Source organism: Trichosurus vulpecula, chromosome 2 (genome assembly GCF_011100635.1).
Source record: "Trichosurus vulpecula isolate mTriVul1 chromosome 2, mTriVul1.pri, whole genome shotgun sequence".
Classification (NCBI taxonomy): Eukaryota; Metazoa; Chordata; class Mammalia; order Diprotodontia; family Phalangeridae; genus Trichosurus; species Trichosurus vulpecula.
The window spans coordinates 423,087,777-423,094,204 of NC_050574.1; the positions used below are offsets into that span (position 1 = coordinate 423,087,777).

At 38.9% G+C, this 6,428-nt stretch overlaps 1 pseudogene; it reads right to left on the minus strand.

Moving 5' to 3' along the window:
• Positions 1 to 4,585: 4,585 nt before the first annotated feature.
• LOC118837296 lies at positions 4,586 to 4,834 on the minus strand (annotated as a pseudogene).
• Positions 4,835 to 6,428: the final 1,594 nt, after the last annotated feature.

A 6,428-nucleotide genomic window follows, 5' to 3' on the forward strand; every position in this document is an offset into this window, starting at 1 on the left:
TGAAGGTATGGAGACAGGAGACAGAGTAATGTGAGGAACTACAATTAGGCCAGTGTTGTCAAAACCTAGAATATGTGGAGGAGAGTAAAGTGTAAGAAGGCTGGAAAAGTCAGAAAGGACCAGACTGTGAAGAGTTTTAAATGCCAAACAAAGGAGCTTCTATTTGATCCTGGAGGTAAAAGGAGCTAATGAAGCTCATTGATTAGGGTGTGACATGGTCAGACCTATGCTTTAGGAAATCCCCTTGGCAGCTGAAAAGAGAATGGATTCAAATGTGGAAAGGGGATAGATCAGAAAGCTATTGCACCTGGTAATTGGTGATGAGAGTCTGAGTTAGAGTTTCCACTATCTAAGTGGAGGGAAGGGCTTCATACAAGAGATGTGAAAGTACCAATGACAAGATTTGGCAATGGATTGGCCATGTGCAGTGAGTAAGAGTAAGCAATTGAGGATGACATCCCCATCCACCTTTCCTCATCTTTCAGAAGCCAGCCTAAAGAAAGTTTAGAAGAGAGTCATAGTAGAGGCAAATGACTTGTGACTAATGATTTTAAATGACCACATCAAGAAGTTTAGCCAAGAGAGGGAGGATAGCTAGCTGGAATAGTGGGATCAAGTGATGATTTTTTTTTAAGGAAAGGGGAAGCATGGACATGTTTATAAGCAGCAAAATAGAAGCCAGTAGGTAAAGAAGAGATTGAAGATGAGAGAGATAGGAGATAATAATGCAGATAAGAAATTGAGACAGGGTAGGATCAAGGGTACATGTAGAGGGATTGGCTTTAGCAAGGAGAAAGACTACCTCTTCATCAGAAACCAGAGTGAAGGAAGAGAGTGTCTGAATGATGTGCAATGAGGAGAGGAGAAAGGGTAACTCAGTGAACAGATTAAACTTTTTCGGTGAAGTGTGAGGCAAGGTGAGAGGGTGGGAAAAACAAGATGCTGTGAAAGGTTTAAGGAGAGATAAGAAGGGTGGGAACTGCTGCTTGTGAATTGTGTAATTGGTTTGATTTCATTTTTAATGAACATATTGTGTGGTACAAGAATATTGTCGGAATAAATGTCTTCCCCTCCTTCTAAGAAAAAATTGAACATGGTAGTGACAAAATTGTCCTAATTATATCCTCTTCTGACCTCCGTTTTGTTTTCTTCTGTATATTTTTCTTGATTTACTGATATTCTTTACTTTCTTTTTTATCTCTATCACAACTCACTAACTTGTTCCCTCCCCCAAACAAAAGCCCTTCATTGTAACAAATAATAGTTAAGCAAAACATGTCAATTCGCTGGCCATATCTGAATATGAATATCTCATTCTCCCAAGAGGTGGAAGGCTTGCTTCGTCAACAATCTTTTTCAAGTCACTTCAATGATCAGAGTTCTGATGACTTTCGGAGTTGTTTTCTATAGCTAGCCCTTATTAGCTAAAGTTGCTTGCCATACCTGCTTCCCCATTGCTTCTGCAGACTCATTTTGTAAGTCTCTTTGGCCCCGTGGGACTGGTTTATTCCAAAATAAACCAATCTGCTTGGTAGCAAAATAAAATAGATAACCAGTATTTCAGGTTACTTTTTTTTTTTTTTTTTTGCCTTTTTATTCCTCTCTTCCTGAAGTTCCACTCTCACCACCAGGTGGCAGAATATCAACATTTATTTCACACAGATTTTTTTTTTTTTTAGTATATGCCCTGATTCATGAACGACATGTCTGTGATTAAAAAACCAACCCAAATAAATAAAGTGGTGCCCCCCCGAATATCAGCCACAGCCAGATTGGTGTCTGATTAAATCCTTTGAAAGGTGAAGACTATTGGCTTGAATCCTAAAGCCACACTGGGCAATCTGTGTGAAGGGAGCTGGTAGAGTACATTTGCAGAAAAGCTTTGGGGTGCAACTTTCTCCTGCCTGAGGTTATCCTAAGCCATGGGAAAAAGTTAGGGGGTGGAAGCTTGGAAAGGAGCCAGGTTGAAACCAAATACACAGCTGAACAAAGCCATTCTTGATAAGGGGCAGTGACCTACAAATGGTGATTCTTTAGGGAGCTCTGAGACAGAATGTTGGGATTCATTGGTGTTTTCCTGGCCAGTACATATGAATATGTGATTGGGCACTAAAAAAAAGCCCAGATACTTTCACTTTTTGTTTTTTGCTTCTGTTTTGGTAGAAGATACTGTTATGTTCTTCCCGGTTTATATGATAAGGCTTTATTTAATTAATTGGTTTCTCAATTTCAAAATCCCTTCCACCCTCTTTCTCATTCTTGTATGCCTATTTTGGCTAACAATAAAGTGTGAAGTTTATGAGATATTTCATTTTTAAGCCTAGGTATAATAACAGAGGCTGAATTTTATGTTCTTTAGAAAAATATTCCTACCATTCTCTGAAAGCAGGGGAAGTACTTGTTGGCTATGAGCACCTACATTTCTTCTGGAATTAAGCACATATAAATAAGTACCACTTTTCACCTATCAAGATGAAAATATTGGGGTAGGGACAGGGAAAGAAAATGTGGGAAATATTTGGAAAGTAATGAAGGTAACAGTTTTTTAAAGCACGCTACAGATGTGTTTCTAGGTCATATTCAGCAGTATAAAGAACACCAAATTGGGAATCCAGAAACCTTGGGTTTAGCTTCAAAACCAGAATAGCTGTATGATTTTGGGCAAGTTACTTCACATGATGGGTTGGTGTACATGATCTCAAAGATCTCTTCCACTTCTAAAATTCTCCAATTCTGAGAGTCCTCAGAAAAGGGACTTTCAGTCATTTTGAGATGCATGATTCTTACCCTCGGATAAATTCATTGTGATGTTCAGATGATATGATAGATGTAAAGCACTTTGCAAACCTTAAAGTGCCACTGCTCTACCCTACCTCATGGTTCACATTAGAGCAAAACCCAAGTTCAAGGATCTACAGAAAATTGGAACTAGGAAAGCTAATGCAAGCATGGGCTTTATTACTATGTGCTGCAGCAAGTAGGTAAAAACAAAGCACGCACACACACACTTGACCATGTAGGTTTAGGGTCATTCACATGAGAGAGACATGTATAATGGCAAGATTTCAGTGGAGCACGTACTCAGACTGGGGTCTGAACAGAGGAATTTTATTCCTTAAAGATGGGATTTATTGAGAATAGTTAATGGCAGATTTGGGAGGGAGCATTCCTAATCAGACCCTGATAAAATAGGGAAATTCCCAGGGTCACTTATTGTTACCAGCATCAGGTAGGGGAATTTCCTAATCAGGACCAGAAATTAGGTGAAGGTTTGAATCCATTATCATAGATTACAGAAATGGATATGGATACACAGTCAGCATAGTACCCGAGGTAGGAGCCTCATCCAATCAGGAGTCTTGATCATTTACACACTTAACACAGGGTCGGCAAGAGTCAGGATGGTGGAAAAATGCAATCTGTCATTGTTTATCTGTTGGTGGTCATTAGGACTAATTAGCCTTAATAATAATAAATAGCACTTACTAGGTGGCAGGCACTGTATTAAGCACTTTACAATTATTATCTCATTGGATCCTCATAGAAATACTAGAAGGTGCTGTTATCATTTCCACTTTACAGATGAGGAAACTGAGGCAAATAAAAGTTAAGCGACTTGCCCAGGGTCACAGCTAGTAAGTGTCTGAGGCAAAATTTGAACTCAGGTCTTCCTCACTTTAGGCTTTGTCTACTGGGCTACCTCATTGTGCCTTTCGTCTTTGTTGTTGTTAAATCTTTTTTTCATTTGTTTGTACAACTCTTAATGACCCTCTTTGGGTTTTTTAATTATTGCTCAGGAATATTTATTTATATTTATCTTGCTCCTGCTGGCCAAGAAAGATTGGCTGTAACTTCTTTTTAAAAATATTGCCTACAACATAGGTGGTTTTTATCATCTGAAAGTAAAAGCAGTCTACCATGAAATCTTGTTTCACAAATATATTCAAAGTCTCCCTCTTCTTCAGATTTCCAGGGGAATCCTTAAAGAGAAATTTAACTTATTTTTGATGTGATTTTAATGCATTTTCAAATATATATATGTGTGTGTGTGTGTTCATGTACACAATGTGTGTATATATGCATATGCTTACGTAGTATCTTCATAATTCTGTTTTTTAAGTATTTCTTTTCTCTCCCCAACACTCACCATTGAAAAACAAATATGCACACTTAAAACACTTAAAAAGATAAACTTCATTTTTAGTGTCGATATAGCATGCAAAAGGCCAGTGTGTGGAATTTTCATGAAGTTACACACTTTATGGGTTTTTGGATCTCTAAAATTGCTAAAAATAGGAATCCTGAACAATGCCTAGACCAACAGCCATCTTATGGTAGAACTTAGAATTCAAAAACAGAGTACTAAAGATTAAAATAAAATATGGCCAAAGTGAAAGTTGGACCATAGTCTATAATAGGAATTATAAAAGCTTAAATTCATTATGTTGTTTTGATAATCTTATACTTATCCCCTTATTTTAAATGAATTTTAACCTTAATATAAATTACAGTTTTAGCAAACAAATGTGAATTATTTCGAAAAACTATCACAGCAAGTAAAAGCAAAAATTGAAGAATAAATCATTCATTGGTTTGTTTGGCACTGTTCCTTTTCTGCTGTTTCCTGTTGGTAAATGTGCTTGTGCTGTTTGCTGCATTTTCTCTCGTTTTTCAAGAGTCAAGAGATTTTAGTAACAGAAGTTTGTGTTTGCGCAGCACCATAGTGGCCCTATCTTCCACAGACAATTGCCCTTGTTTGGGAAGGACTTCCCAGAACATTGACTTCAGCTCTGCCATATCAGAACTGCTGTATTTTCCTTTATTTTCCCTTTGGGTTCCAGTCCTGCTCAGGTCTGGGCGCCCCCTAGGGGCTATTAGAGGTTTCCTTGGCAAAGATACTGGAGTGGTTTGCCATTTCCTTCTCTAGCTCATTTTACATATGAGGAAACTGAGGCAAACAGGGTTAAGTGTCTTGGCCAGGGTCAGACAGTCAGGAGGTGTTTGAGGCCAAGATGAACTCAGGAAGATGAGTCTTTCTGCCTTTAAGCCTGGCATTCCATCCACTGTGCCATCTAGCTGTCCCTAAGTGACTCTATAACAGAGTCCTATCACTTCTGACTTCATATATTTCAAAAAATCACAATTATTACAGCTACATCACTGCCAGGTATTATTAGCCTACAGTCACCAGGACTGATCTGATGATGTCTATGTTCCTGGAGCCTTCAACTACACTGCTACTGAGCTCAAACAATACAGGGACTTGCTGGCAAATGTTTAACAACTGGGATCTCTAGAAGAAAAGGTGTATGTATGCACACTTTTAAGTTTAGTTTGTATTATTAACACTTACTTAGTCTACCAGGGGTGGGGAACCTGCAGTCTCGAGGCCACATGTGGCCTTCTCGGTCCTTGGGTGAGGCCTTTTGACTGAGTCCAAGTTTTACAGAACAAATCCTTTTATTAAGGGGATTCATTCTGTGAAGTCTGGATTCAGTCAAAGGGCTGCACTTGAGGACCTAGAGGACCACATGTGGTCTGAGGCTGCAGGTTCCCCACCCCTGGTCTCTACAATTAACAAAACAATCATTCAAGCCTTGATTGGTAGAAATTGCCTATTTCTGAAATGCAAATACTCATCCTGAAAATTTAACAGTGGGCTCTCATGAGCCAGTTAGAGCTGGTTCCAGCATCCCCTGCACTCGGAACTTTGTTGTAGCAGAATTTAATCCATTTTAGAGTCTGTGTCCAATATACACAATTGATTAGTGTGAATCAGAAGCAGGCTTCCAGGTGAGAGCAAATTTAGCCATGGGCCAGGAAGAACCAGAGAAAATGATTGGCGATAGAGTATGGAACTATGGGATTAATGCTCTATTTATGTGAAAAAGCACTTTCTCAAGTGAGTTTGGTTTTAGGTCTGCATACAATTCACCCTTTTGGTTGAATTTATTATGAGGAGGTGGGGTTTTCAGTAATTACACATCTCTCATTGGGGCTGGAAATTGAGATACCAAGGAACCTCCTCTGGATGCAGTGAGAGTAATCAGAAAGCAAATGGAGCAAGTGTGGGCTTCAAATTCCTTTTCAAAATCCCCAACATTGCATGACAAAGCCTGCTGTTGCAGGTTTTTTTCTTTTTCACCTGTCACTTAAGAGAGAGGAATGCTGTGAACTGAGAATCTGCTGAAAAATTCAGAAGAAACAGAAGCAACTGCTTCCTATAAGAGATGAAGAGTTGACAATACAAATGTATGATTTATACTTTGTGATATGTTGAAAGTATTAAACAGTAACTCCCTGAGGCCCTTCATAAACACCAAATTTAATTCAGCGCCATTGCCCAACGCGTAGCAACTTGCCTGAACTCATTAAAGTCTGAGGATCTCCATGCACCACCTCAGCAGCATGACCACTAAACAGGTAAG